Here is a 15428-nt window from a genome sequence, read left to right as displayed (position 1 = left end):
TCACTGTTGGGCACGGGGATCGAAGAAAGCCCGGGAAGTTTTCAGTTTTCTCTCAGACACTTTAGATCCCCTGTTGTGGACCTCGCTGAGCTTACGATGAGCTTGAAAATCTCTCTTAATGCCCACAACGCAAAAAGTGTAAAAAGAAAAAGATGTGCAGAGGGCTCGACATATTTTTTTTTTTTAACTCTTTCCGCCCTGCGGGCACTAAGAGGGCCTCTTTTAGTAGGCCCATTATGGGTTCGGCCAGGTACACAATGGGGCGACCGGGTTGTGAGGGACGGGGCCCGACATATCCGAACGGACCACCCCCGAAAAATTCCTGGGGATTTTTCGACCCGTTCGGATTCGATTCCGGGTCCCCCAGAGCGGTAGGCTGCCACCTTAACCGCTCGGCCATCCGGCCGCTGGGCTCGACATATTCAGGACATATCGTCCATGGAAATTTTTTCGTCTCGTTAACTGATTCTAAATTAGATTGTGATGAAATGATTGAATTTATAAACTTTTTATAAATATTTCTTAATATTTTCAAAAAGACTATTTAAAATCAACGATATTAGAGTTATTAACATAATCTTCTTTCTCCAAATAAGTAGAAAATTATATTCAAAAATCAAAATTCTTTTCGGAATAAAATAGCCATAGGATTCCGGAGAAAATTATATTATAAATTTCTGCTTATATACTTTAAAATATGTAAAAAAGTAAGTTATAAGTAAAATCTATCTGTACTGAATGATTTATTATGCAAATGATATTAGACTACACCCGTAATCAGAACGGCGTTTGTGAATTCGAGACAATTAAAACCGTACAAATTGAATTTGTATAGTTACAAAACGATTATCGGCCAGATGGTACCATCTTGCAGGTTTGGGTTTTAAGTTTATTTAATTTATAATTTTTTTTTTTTTTTTTCAAATGTATACTTCCGGATTACAGCGTCATTCTTCGTCTTTCTCTCATGCTAACTGTTAAAATCGAATCTGTTTATTTAAAATCATACAAATTAATCTTTTTGAATGTCTTTCAATAGGAGGAGAACTCAATAAAGTCAGTTACTTTTATTATTATAATTTTTTAAACTAATGCAACAGAAATAAATCGCAGCCGGGACGCGTTATAACCGCTCATTATAAAACCGAACAACAAAACTATTCGAATTTTTATTTTATAATTAATATTTTTACATATTTGTGAATAAACATAAAATTAAAACAACTGATATATTAATTCGAACAATTAAATATATAGCGATGATAAACTATTATCATCGCCGTTATTTTTCTCTTAAAGTGTCGGGTGAAACGCAATGAGTTAAAGTGCACTTTGAATGTCTCTTATTATCCTAGACTATTAAATTTTTTTTAGCTAATCCCAATTCTTTATTAAAATTAAAATAATATTTAATTTTCATAAATAACGAATTAAAAAATTTTATTTTTTAATAACCAAGAGATGACATTGTTTAATAGAGAGGTTTCATGTTGACATCACGAGTGACGTCATGAGCATGCGCAATTGTCCAGCGCCATCTTTGTGACTTGTTTACGTTTTGTGTGTGTTCACGTGCGTTTTAACTGGAGTTCTTGTGTTGTTTTTTTTCGTCGAGAATATCACTATGGTGATTTGTTGTGTAATTGGGTGTAATGCTAGTTCACTCAAGAACAAAGGAACATCATTTTTTAAAATTCCCGGCATTATTTGTCATCAAGGATCTCAAACTGAGGAGCTTTCACGACGAAGGCAAACTGCATGGCTCTCGAGAATTAACCGGAAAAATTTCGTTACGAATAAAGTGAATATCAATACAAGAGTTTGTCAGAAACATTTCATTTCAATATTTACGTTAATAAACACTAAGTTATATTTTAAAACCTAAAAGAGTTTACTGATTTGCTTATATTAATTTAGTTAGGTATAGTGCATTTATAAACGAATAACTAACGTAATTTCAGGCTTTAGCTAGTGCAAACTTATAAACATTACACGTTAAAACGAAAAGCAAGTAGACTTATTATATGCTAGTTTCAACTAGAAAATAAAGGTACTGAACAATTTGAATTAAAAAATTTCCACGGCTGTTTTTAATTAGACTTTTACTTTCAGACAAAAATTCTTACTTAAGAAATACGTAAAAACACGAGTTTAAACAAATAAAAGAAAACATATCTTTCCAAGCAATATTACTTCGCTGTTATTCATTACTTTTACTTTTATATCAGGAGAAACCCAGCCACTTGTTAAATAGTTATGGGCCTCTAAAGATTTATAAGCTTTCATTTGTGACAGGGTGTAGAAATTTGTTGTAAAAACCAAATAGTTTATAATGTCACCAAATTCTACTTTCGGCCACAACTCTCGATATACGACGAAGTCTGATAAACTGGCTTCGTATGGATCGCCTTGACATAACGAAATTTTCTCTTCGTACAGAGCTGCATCTCGTCCTGTTAGACTGCTAGAATAGCTTGCAAGAAAAGAATCTTTTTTAACTTAATCCATGATAATAGAACTGCAGTATTTTTGTACGTTTAAACTAAAAAAAGACGTCGAATAACAGACTACGTGCAAGCTAAGCGAGCGAAAACTACCACAAAAATGGCGAATGGGCGGAGCAAACGTGTGTTTTATCACGTGACATGCGACCTTGAAACCCCTCTATATTACAATCCACATTATCGCTATTTAGAGTACACTCGGAATATTTCCGACAGAGGGCAGCAGCGAATGGGAAAGACACCATTAATAAACAGTTGATTAAAAAAAAAACAAACAAATTTATAATTTTAGACAATTGAAGAATGTAGGCAGTGTTGTAGAACGTTTAAAGGTGTTATGAATGTATATGCTTAAAATAACGAGGTACAATCGCTTAAATTATCTGCTAGAGGCTATTAAATGGGTAAGATTTTGTTTTTTTGTTATAAGGTATCAAGTATGTAGTACATGTATAAGGTTTCATCTTGTTAAAATGAATAATTAAATTGAATATTTCACTGGAGTACACGCTTTAACGACTAAAATCACGTCATTGTTAGTATTATATTCAATAAAAACTGTAATTGAGTGGTTTCCAAGTGTAGGAGTGTCCCCCTGTTTGATGTTTAAATCCCCCTTTTTAAGTAATTTACCTTTAAAAAGAAGAAAATATCTAAACTTGTATGAAAACTAAGCATACACTTTAAAAACTATGCTTAGTTTTCATTCATTAAACATTAAAAAAAAAATTGCTTTAAAGCGAGATAAATAAAATCTATCGCCTTACTCCAATTCGAGTGACCGCCGTAAAACAAGACTGCTTTATTTGGAGATACTTCGATACAATGTGGTGTAGCATACAGAGTCGTGCCGGGCCTTCGTGGTTTGGCCGTCCTCGAAACGACAAAATTTTTTCGAATAAAACTGTCTCGTTCGGCGCGAGAAGCCGGACGATCGACGGATTAGTCGGGCTACTTTACTGCCGCCGTTAATAATTAAATATCAAATTCGGTACTACGGGTAGGTGCAATCTCTTATTGAATTTAATAGTTATGAGAGATTAGTGCCTCGCTCTAGTACCGAATTGCATAGTGTTTAATTGTTAATAGTAGTGGTAAAGTATCCGGATTAATCCGGCGATTGTTTGGCTTGTTACAAAAATATCGGGCTTTCACGTGTCGTTTTGCGGCTGCTTTAAATAATTTCGGCGTTGTTAAAATTCTTAATGTAAACTGGTAAAGGAAATTAAGTTTGGTTGATAAATGGAGTTTCAAAAATGACTTGCTTATAGGAACTTATTCGATTTATATATTAATAAATGTCGATTCAGAAATATGACACTTTTCTGTATAGATTAACCTTTTTTTTAATGCTTTAATCCTGTCATGAGATCCACAGTCTTAAATATAGAAAACTTAAATTATGATGATGATGATGATGATGATGGAATTAAAGTATTTAAAAAGAAAAAAGCATTAAAACTTAATTCAAGAAATCAATATTTTTTTTTTTTAAGCTTTAATAAAAATACTTAAGTTAGTGAATATAATAAATTGTATAGAGAATTTAAGTTTGTTACAGATTTGTTTTAATTCATTAACTAGTTTAGTGCTGTTTTCTGGTCTGCATAGACTGTATTTGCACTATATGGATGAGTGATTAAATCTCTCAGATGGCTGCATTTTAGTAATGCATATATAAGAATGCCAAAAATAATTTTGCTGTTTTTGTGTGTGTAAGAAAATTGGATAACGAGAATTTCAAAATTAAAGTACGTAGCTTAATATGATAATGCTGTTTGTGATTCTCTTTTAAAAATGATTGAAGAACAATATATCCATTTTATTCAAAGTCCTTGTACTAATTTTTCTCCTTTTCATTGTATTCATTGTCGACGAGGATCAAATACTGTTCGTAGATAACCAAACAGGAAATTGTCGTTTTTGTCATTCGTTACTGAACCAGAGTCGTCCTCCCTGTTGAAAATGTGTTGTCAAGACATTTAAGTAGATTAATTTGCGTAATTTTAAATAAACTTCATAATTTAAGATATTATATTGATATAGACTTATTTTTCTTATTCGGTAAGTATTCTATTTATTCTGGAAAGAAGCTTAAAACATTCTTTTATATTTTGAAATTTGAAGGTTTAACCATTTAAAAATTATTACAAAATATGAAAAGAATCGAATATATTTTGTTTTTTATGCGATAAATGTAGAAAAATAAGCTTTGAAAGTCTTAATTATTTTAAAACGGATATTATTGAGAATCAACTAGTGAAATTCTTATTACTTATTACGGTCAATTCTTCCGATATTTGAATTAATAAAACTGAATTTTAACGTTTACTTACACAATATTTAAAATTTGTTTTGATTGTATTATATAAATATCATCAAAATGAGTAAAACAGTATTGTTGATTAATAAAAATTTTGTAAAATATATGCTACAATTACAAAATGTGTTTTATAGGCAGTTTAAGTTCATAATTGAGCCGTGATTACGTTTGAGTATTAAGATACGGTTGGCCTTGCACATTCACCAGAGTTACGGGATGCAGGATCCACACAAAGAAAAACTCTCTATGGGCTCCCCAATCTTAACTGTTAATATTGTTTACTATATTGAACACACAAAAAAAAAATAAGACAAGACTGTGTTTGCAACAGTAAGTCTTTATAAGGTTAAAATTTCGGTATCAATAGTGTAGGCTAATGCGAAGAAAGTGGGTAAATGTATGGAACATGAAGCAGCACATATACAGTGCTTATATAGCAGTAAAATTAAGGTGAGACTGTGTATGGTGTTCCAAAACAGGGTATGTCGTCTGCAGTTTCTTAATACTAAACTTTTTAGTTTTATTTACATTTTCTAGTTTGTGCGTTGTCTGCAATTTTCCTCAGTTGGCTGCTAAACTCCGAAAGAATTTGCATTTAATTACCGTCGGCAAACTCATAAATAATCCAATCCACATAAGTTAAACTTGCAAAAGTCAAAGTTCCTTTTGTTTGAATGTAATAAGATATTATTTTGATAGTAGCATTGTACTCTGTATATGTTGAGAAAGCAGAAATGAGTTATTTTTGTTTCATATGTTATATCTACACAGTCAAGTAATGTTAGATTTCATAATAGGATAAAAATAGAGAAAATAAATTATTAGAATTTTTACTTAAGTTAATCATTTTAACAAATATTTTTAAGGAAAGGTTGTACTTGTTACCTATATATTTACTTAGTCGTTTAAGGGGAAAAAATGAATATTTATTTTATGCTACTTGCTATAAAAAATGATTAGTAATGTAATTATTCAGTTTTTAAACTCCAATTTCCTCTCATATAATCAGTAGGTTGGAAATTAAGTTGCATAATTAATGTTTTTATAGCATTATAGAATTAATATTTCATAATAATATATAATTACGACTTTTGAATAATCGACAAACTTATTAAATTAAGCTTTGGAAACATTACACGGGGAGGAAATTTATACTTTGTTTACAACTGTAAAATAATATAGGCTACACCTGAAATAACGAGGTAATTAATGTGTTTTGTATTGCTCGGATTTTAAGTAACGATAAGAGATATATCTATCACAATTATTCTAAATACCGGGTTTATCGGCTGTAGTTATCTGACATTGATCAGTTAAGACCAGTTTTAAAGTTTAAAATTTTTTATGTTGCTGGAGGCAAATATATCTATTATATAAGCGAAAACAATTTGACGATAATTGTGTGTATATATTATTATTATTATCTAAATAATAAACTATTAAATAATATAACAAAAAATAGTCATTTAATTTGTTTTTGTCCCTGAAAAATTAAAAATTCTTTATATATTTGTAAGAATTTTAACTCGTATGGGATCAGAATTTCCTGAATATTACATTTGTTAGATGGGGAAACTATATTTATAGTCTGTAATTTGTGGTGATAAATTAATTTTGTAAACTAATCAAGTCTTCCAGAAGTATAAAACATTAAAAATGCTATAATTTACGTAAATTTTTTTACTTATTTTTGGTATTCGTTTATACAGAAAGTACTAATACATGGCATTGAACCGAGTATTATTGAATAATCTTATCAGTTTGCGATAAAACGTAAGTGTAAATACACACATTTATCATTTAGTTACTTTATACCGAAATTATTGGCATCGATTAATTAATTTGTTTTTATTAATAGTAACACAGTCTATAATATAAATGATTAATCTTTCGAATTCTGTTGAAAGTATCTTATTAAAAGAGCCTGTAACCAGGTTAGTATGTTATGGGATATAAACGAATAATATAAATTTTTAAATTAGTCTTATACTTGCTTATTCTTACAGGGAAGATACAATTATAATAGAATTTTAAATACGTACTTAATTTAGTTTTTATTAGATATAATTAAAAAACGCACGTGAAAGTTTAAAATTAATCGTAAAATACCTGCACGATGATTTCGGTCGATTTAACTTTTGTATTTTCACAGCTGACGATAGTGATATTTGCAATAGATTCACATAATGAAATTATCATTCTAACTTGATTTCTTTTAACATGTTTTATAATTTAAATAGGTAAAGGTTGTTATTTATGAATTTTCATTTATATAAATATGTAATATATCATAAACTTCATAAAATAATTTTATATGTTGTAGTTTGGATAGTTGTATTTTATTTTATCCTTATAAATATTACAATAACAATTTTTAATTAATTAACAGCAGAGACGACACTAATTTTCTGTTTGTTTAGTTTAATTTGTTTGCCTTAAACATAAACTTCAATCAGACTTCGAAGTTTATTAATTAATTTAGCTTAAACTGCGGGAAAAAGCCAACGATGCCAGCTATTACCAAGTCCGCCAGGAAATTACGGTGCCGAAATGCGTCCGAACTAATTATTTTAAGTTGTTTTTATGACAATTTAATTCTACTTATTACTCGATCCTAAAAGTCATCATCTAAAAAATATTATTATTTAATTTAATAATATTTTTTTTTTTAAATTTTAAACATGCGCAAAGAATGGTTTTTAAGAGTTTAATATAGCAATTTATTAATTTAAAGGCTGTTTGTTATGCAATACGTATTGCCACTTTCGAAAATGTGCATTCGTTCATATATAGGAAAGGATATTTATTTTTCCACACTGTTATCTTAACTAAAAAAAAATTGATAAGAGTATGTGCACTGTAGAAAAATATTATCTTCAGTTGCAAGTAAGGTTTAAATATCAAATTAAGACAGTCAAATTTTATAAATTGGCATTAAAAAAAAGAAAATTCACGTTATTGATTACTTACAAAGCTAGCGATCTCTCAAAACTATAGAACCTTTCGTAACGTTTTGTTTAATCAGCAGAATTTGCTCAAGAGAAAATGAGTTTGGTCGACATTTTTCTTCGAAGTATCGCTTTAACAGTTGAAAACGGATAGTTGTCTTCTGCATTAAAGCATTTCAAACTACGTAGAGAAGTCGTAACTATTTTTATAGTTAGAGTTTATAACTTAATAATGAGTTTTTTTTAGTTTAAAAACCAAACTAATTTGTAAAGAATTAGTTTAATATACAAGAAGATTATGAAATCTGTAAGTTAGAATTTCATTTTTGGAATTATTATTATTATTTTATTTTCAGGGAATGGCTCGTATCAGTTGTCAAAATGAATATAGTTATCACTTTGGTAGTGTCACCTTGGAAGCATGCCAGTTTATATTTTCTTATCAAGCTGATTTTTTTTTTTTTTGTTTTGTTTGGCATGTTTTTGTTACCAGTGAATGTGTCTTGCAACAATAATTTATTAAAAGTAATAAATGATTCTTGATTTTAATTAAATTTTAAGTCTTTCTTATAGAAAATGTAAAAGTTAATTGGAAAATTTGTAGAGTTTTTTTTTGTTGATATTCTGATTCAATAAATTCAGTAAGTTAAGAATTTTCTGTCGCTTTCTCGTGAGTAATTCTGAGTTACAGTATAAGATCGAAAAACTTGCCTGTTTTTGCGAAGACATTTAGTATAAAACTTGGAATCTGATTGTTTTGTCCATTTGTGTTTATCAGGTTCATTGCAATCTGGAGTTAAATAACATTATATATACATGAGTGATGCAAAGATAGGTATACAGTTGTGAAACTATGAAATACGGATGTTTGGTGCGGAATTCAATAATAATATTTTGTATTCCTTATTTGTGATTTATGCGTAAGAATTAATATTTTAGCTTCTATACTTTTTTCCATAATAAAAATTGTGCGCCCACTTTTGCACCTCCCATGTAATAGTATGGGACCAAATTTTTGGCTTTCAAAGATCTGAAATTACCAGAAAACTTTGAATTTGGGCAGTCTGTAATATGGTTGTTGTTTACCGCACGACCACTGTTTTTCCGGAGCATACACGTTGCAGGAATGCCGACCTATGGCGTGTTTAAAACAGTTTCATTCTTTACTTTTCATTGTTTATTTGTATACTGATATTTCAAGAGGTGGAAGAGATTTCTGCAAGAGAGAAATTTACTCTAGAACTTTTCAATATGGGATTTCTTGCACTGTGACTGCTAAAACATGACAGTTGTAGTATTTCCTTCACACAGTTACAACTGAAGCACAAATAAACATGTGTTCATAATATTTTATGATTGTTGATATTTGTGGTAAGAGCACAAGAGAGAAATGATATAAATGACACTCCACCTTATATAGCCAGTTACACCCAGAAATCTCCTGTTACATGTGTGCACTATACATGTACGGTCTTTATCAGTCTCAGCACTAAATGTTTGTTCCACTGTCTTCGGGATCTCAAAATAGTTCTTGGTGTATGTAACATTGAGTAAAAAACCACTACACTTGCACTGTGCCATCATTATCATCGCAACCATCTACCAGAACATATGCAGTGTGTGATTTTCATCAAAACTAAATGTGTTGTTACTATTCAATGAAGTTTTTATTATGAGTATGGCAGTAGAGCAGCTTCAAATAAGACAGTTCATCAATAGATGTAATGTTTTAAAGTAACAGACTATGAGTGACTACTATAATTGCAATTATCATGTCAAAAAAACATGCTGGCTTGAACATGGAGTATTGCTTGGATGTTTGTGGGGCCAAGAAGGAAATCCAAATGTACTAAATATCAAAAAAAAAGTTGAAAATATGCCCTTTCATTTAAGTGAATTTTTTTCTTTATTATTTATTAAATTGTGTACAAAATACTGCAGTTATTTTGTGAAGACCCTGTATTTATTGGTGTTCTAATGCTTTCGACTACTCACTCAAAAGCTCCAAGCGTCGAGACTAAAGATTTTTAAACTCCGAAGGAGGAGTTTTATCCTTCAAAATGCGCACAAATAATTAAACTAGAAAAACAGTTTACAATAAAAATGACAGGAAGTAGGAACCGATATTAAGTTTGTAAACTGATACCAGATTGTGAGAGAGACCAAACAAAAACAAATTAGTATTTATTGTTTAAATAAGGAAGTGTTTTTACTGGAAGGTTAAGAGATCAAGTTTTATGTAACACGATATGGCAAATTGCTGTATTTGGTATTGAAACTTGATTTTTCCACCATAAAACATCGCAATAAAATGATTTATTAGTTATATCGAATTTCCAGTACTTTCGTACAGCTTACAATAACAATTTTATGTTGGCAAATGTGTATTATTAATCGCAGAAATTAATTTATTTTTATAATCAGTTGCTAGAATGTTGTAAAAATATAAATTGGTATTTACTAATCTTATTATAATGTTATTACTTTAACTTGAATCAAGATACACAGATATTAGAGGGAGGTGTTGGGCACCATCTCTTATTAGATTTAATAATTATGATTAATAATTATTTAGTAATTAGTTTAAAACAGATGTTGTTATTGTATAATTAAGCATAAATTTTCTGGTTAATAATCTTTAAGCAAGTACTTCATCCTTAATTAGACTTCCTTAGCAAGTAAAAACTGGTCATTGTTAGAATGTTAATTTTAAGTTTTGCTTGTTCGTAACTTACTAAACTTGAAGTTTTCGATGAATTTTTGATACTTGCTTAAATGAAAGGTAAGTCGTAGAATGTTGTATTGTACTGATTTGTTAAATTTATTTTCTGTATATTTTTTCCTGATTGACATTTCAAATTTAAACAATTTCACACACACATTCCTTTCATAATTAACTAAATATAGCGATTTTTTTTTTTGGCTTGACCACCCTCTGAACATTAAGAGGATCTTTTTCCTAGGCCCATTGTGGGTTTGGCAACTACACTGGTGTGACAGTGTAGACAGATTCGAAAAATTTGTTAATAATTTAATAAATAATTTAGAAAGTGATAATTATCATCATCATCATTTATTATTATCCATTGGGAATTATTTTCCCTGTTACGAGGGGTTTACATTTATGTTGTTTTTTTCTTTGTTTCGTAACAATACTTTTTGATTTTTTAATTTACACATATTATTTCACAAATACATCTCGTACATTTTTATTTTAATTATTACAATTTTTTTGTCACATTACATTAATGATATCTTATTTTGAGTATTAGTTAATATTAACTTGTTTTGTTGTTACAAATAATCGATTATTTTACTAAAGTAATTATAAATTTTATATAAGTCCTTTTTGCTCGTTTTATTTAAGTTTATTAACAATTCTGTTAGCGAGTTGCAATTAAAAATCCGAGCCATTTCATAGTGTTCACGGATATCATTTAATTTTTGACATTCTAATATTAAATGGCAAGGTGATAAATCGTTGGAGTTACGTAAAAAAACATTTTTTTGTTGAAAAATTTATATAAGTATTGTTAACAAAAAGTGAATATTTATTTAAACGGAGTTTTACATTCAAATTAACCGAATACAACATATATGGTCGAACAGACGGTATTTTAAATATGTCTAAGTACCACGGATGATATTTACTGCTGTATAGGGAGAGTTGACCTTTGTTTATGGATTGTGCTATAGCCGAGTTCAAAAGTAGTGAATAACCTGTTTTCCAATCTCGAATGTTATCTTTAAATAGTAATTCTGATACTCCCAAGGAATTGAAGATAGTTTTTAGTTTATTATGCCACAGCTGTTTATTTTTTTGAAGATTGCTTGATATTTTCCTGATATAGAGCGATCAGATTGTTATCGCTATTGAATTTGGGTCTGTAATAAAATTTAATAACACGTTTTAATATAAACGGGAAGGACCATATACGATTAGTTTCGTGACGTAGTGCATATCCGGGTATCGTTCGTTCTAACTAAAATAATTTACGTAAATAGTAAATACGAAAAAGTTCTAACTTATAGAGACGATCCAAGCTCCATATGGGGCTGGCATAGAAAATAATAGGGTTAATAATCGAATTATAAAGTTTCACGTGTATTCTTAAGTCAGAAGTTTTCAATCTACAGCATAAAAATAAAAGATTATCAATTGCTCGTTTAACTTTATTGTTGAATTTAGAAATATGCGATTTTAAAAGTTAGGTTTCAGTCTGTTAATTCCTAGATAATTTATTTCGCTGACAGTTTGTAGAAGGATATTTTCATAATAAATTTTTGTTTTGTTTACAGATATTTTACTGTTGTTCTGGAAGATAATTATTTTAGTTTTACTTGAATTAACTGCTAGATATTTAGACTTGAAATTCGAGTTTAATTGATTAATTTTCCTTTGAAGTGAAATTTTTGTCGGCGCTACCAGAACCAAGTCATCGGTAAAAAGAATGTAATGGAATGTTTTATTGCCTATAACTATACCATCGTTTGCTTCAGAAAAAAGATGATCTATATCTTTCAAGTAAAAGTTAAATAAATGTGGAGATAATGGATCCCCTTGAAGGATGCCACGGGAATGAGTTAATAGTGGGAGAATATTTTTACCGTGCTTAATCTTTATCGTTATTTTACGGACTATAAGACGCACTTTTTTCTTCGAAAAATTGGCTCCAAAATTCAGGTGCGTCTTATAGTCCGTAAAATACGGTATTTTATAGTTTTGAAATAGTATTGATATCGTTCCTATAAATTGGGAACCAACACCACTCTCCTTAAGTTTTTGTTGTAATAATGGAACATATACTGAATCAAATGCCTTAAAGTGATGATTATTAATTTAGATAAGAGATGGCACCTGACTCTTACCTCTAGTACCAAATTTATTTGTATTAATTATTTGATTATATTTAGGCGGTCATTGGATTATTATATTAACTCATCAGACTTTGATATGTGTATTATATATATAAATTTTTTCTGATTTATATAAATGAATGGTGCGGTTCGTGTACACTAAATGCTTTCAAATTTTCTCTACTTCTATTGTAATTAAAAATGAAAAATTTGGTTATATAGATCCAATAAATCCAATAATCTAGATTTATGAATAGCTTCTTGGTTTATCTTTGACTCCATAAACACTAAATTACTGTAGACAATGCTAAGATATTTAAGGGGTCCAAATTTTAATCAAATATAAGCAGGGTTAAATGTTTTTCAGGACCCCTTTTCCTTTCCATATTCAGATCCTTCACAGAAGTTTTAATTTTCGAACATATGTTAGAGTATGCACCAAAGTCATTGCGAGTTTTTTACAGATGTTTAATATGATCAAACATTTTGTACGAATCTTAAAAATGTAGGATTATTTACAGTAATTTATGATTAGCAATATTAAGCTGCGATTTTCAAATTTCAGACTTATAAATTCCTACTGTTGTTCGTTAATCAGATATGGAAAGCCTAGTAGCTTTCCATATCTGATTTGGATTGAAAGTTTGTATATAGTTAGACTGGAAGTCACGTGATTTTTAAATTAAAATATGATTGTCACAGTGTTAGGCTGCAATTTTTAATGTCATAACAACAAATTTGAAAAATCATTGTTATTGTGACATCAATAACTGATTTTTCAGCTTGCCGTCAGCTTGTTTCTTACCCGTACACGATTGCAGTGTAAATAAGTTCCTTATTTGTTAAAGATCAATTGTTTATTTCTAGAACATATTTAAATAAGTTGTATACTTTTGTGCATTTTTAAAGAAAAAAATTCAAACATACACAAACTCTTAAAAGTGTTGTTATTTATGAAAATAAAACAAATACAGAAAACAGAAGGTTTTTTAAAATAATTTTTCTCTAAACTGTGTAAAAATGAAGAGAACTGAAATCAAATGAAGAATTCAGCATTTCAAAGTCTGGCAACATTGCTTGGTAGCGAGGGATGAGGCAGTGGTGTAGCGAAACAGAACTTGTGCCCGGGGCACAGCACTTTATTGGCGTCCCCTTCTCCTCCAGAAACACACACAGTTTGTCTTGGAGGCCATTTGGGCACTCCTCTGCGAGTGGCGCCCGGTGCATGATACACACCCCCTTGCCCCCTCGCCACGCCACTGGGATGAGGCCCAATATATCTGGAATACTGTCCATAAAAAAAAAATTTTGAGATTTCTCTACTAAGATTTGATCCCAGGTCTTCCAGAGTTGTAGGCTGATGCCATTTCTGTCCTGGCCATCCAGCAGCAAAATATCAAAATATCGCATGTGTGTTTGATTTTAATTATATAAGAATTCTTTCTAATTTAACTTCATACCGAGCAGTATACTTCCGTCAATATATTATCAGTTGGAAAGTATGCTTTGCTAATATAAATTTGTTTTAGTTTAAAAGGAATTTAAGTAGATGCTTTTATTTTGATATTTTTCTAAAGTGGACTATAAACTGTTTTGAATTGCACATATCAGTTTATTTAAATTCAAACGTATTTTATTATACCAAATAGAATAAGTTAAGGACTAAACATAACATTATATAAATAAAATTTATTACATAGCAATGTTGTTAATTTTACTTAAACTACGCTGTTTTGTTCTACAATTAAGTTTATTTGATATAGCGAAATATGAGTATTAGTTACATGAATGTTTCATTCTATTAACTTTTGAAAGTGAGCTATGCAGTAGTGAATTATATTTGGTCGTACAGTTTTTTTTACCTAGCTATATATTATCTTTCATAAGCTGTTTATAGCTCTATGGTTGTTAATCAGCAGTGTGTGACTAGTGTTATGCCAATATGTTTAATTCAGTCTTAGATACTCATTTAAAATGGAAATAGATTGTAGAGCAGTTGTGAACAGCTATCAAAGAAAAATCTGAGATTCTATAAAGGTATACCTCCTGTTTTATATAACAGATGGACACTAGTTGATCAGTGACGAACAACTTTTTCTGGATACAGACCATAAGTGAACTTTGTATGCTTTCAGCAGACAGCATGCATATTTTCTTAGACTAAACCTGCAGAGTATAAACATATTCTGTATCCATCTATATGCAAATAATAACGATATGCAAACTAGCAATATATAGTTTTTTATTATATTTAACTGGCCAAATTTAGTTTGAATGTTTTTTGTCACAAATATCGACTTAATTGGCATTAAATAATAGCATGAGGCAGAAAACAAGAAAGTAGAATTGTTGCCAAAGCCCCGAGGGTTGCCTATTAGGACTTGTAGACCACGGTTTGCTCGTGACTGTTCTAGATAGATAAAATTCTAACTTTAGCTATTAAAATGTAAAATTGGATATACTGTAAAACCTAGTTAAGTCGAAGTTTAACGGATTAAAAAAAATCTTCCAACTTTATGTTAGTTTTGAGTTAACAAGTATAGTTCTAGATTGTCTCAAAGTTGTTCATAGCTGTAAATTTTCTGTTCATTTGAGAGAATTGTCAAGGTCCGTGTGTCCCAATCAGAACACTGGAAACATCTGTATTAGTAAAAGGATGTTTACGTGAGGTTTTCATGACAAGGGATTGTGTTCTGCAGAGCTGTACTATTTATGTTAATCATCTATATTCACATGGAATATAAGAAAATTAAGCTCAAAGGCCTAGCAAAGGATGGAGGGTCTTGGGGAAAATAG

General features: G+C 29.9%; 1 protein-coding gene across 3 annotated transcripts in view; it reads left to right on the top strand.

The window, feature by feature from the left end:
• Positions 1-856: 856 nt before the first annotated feature.
• Positions 857-15428, top strand: part of LOC136987145 (rab GTPase-activating protein 1-like) — a 33286-nt gene continuing 18714 nt past the window's right edge. The window contains exon 1 of one of the 3 annotated variants that reach the window (XM_067284822.1): positions 857-874. The gene's annotated coding sequence lies outside the window, so the exon portion shown is untranslated. Of the gene's footprint in view, positions 875-2733; positions 2909-5535; positions 5603-15428 lie in introns of those variants that run through there. The other 2 variants (XM_067284821.1, XM_067284823.1) reach the window with 2 other exon arrangements.

Source organism: Centruroides vittatus, unplaced genomic scaffold (assembly GCF_030686945.1).
Source record: "Centruroides vittatus isolate TY-2023 unplaced genomic scaffold, ASM3068694v2 scaffold_1478, whole genome shotgun sequence".
Taxonomy (NCBI): Eukaryota; Metazoa; Arthropoda; class Arachnida; order Scorpiones; family Buthidae; genus Centruroides; species Centruroides vittatus.
This window is presented reverse-complemented; position numbering and strand designations above follow the sequence as displayed.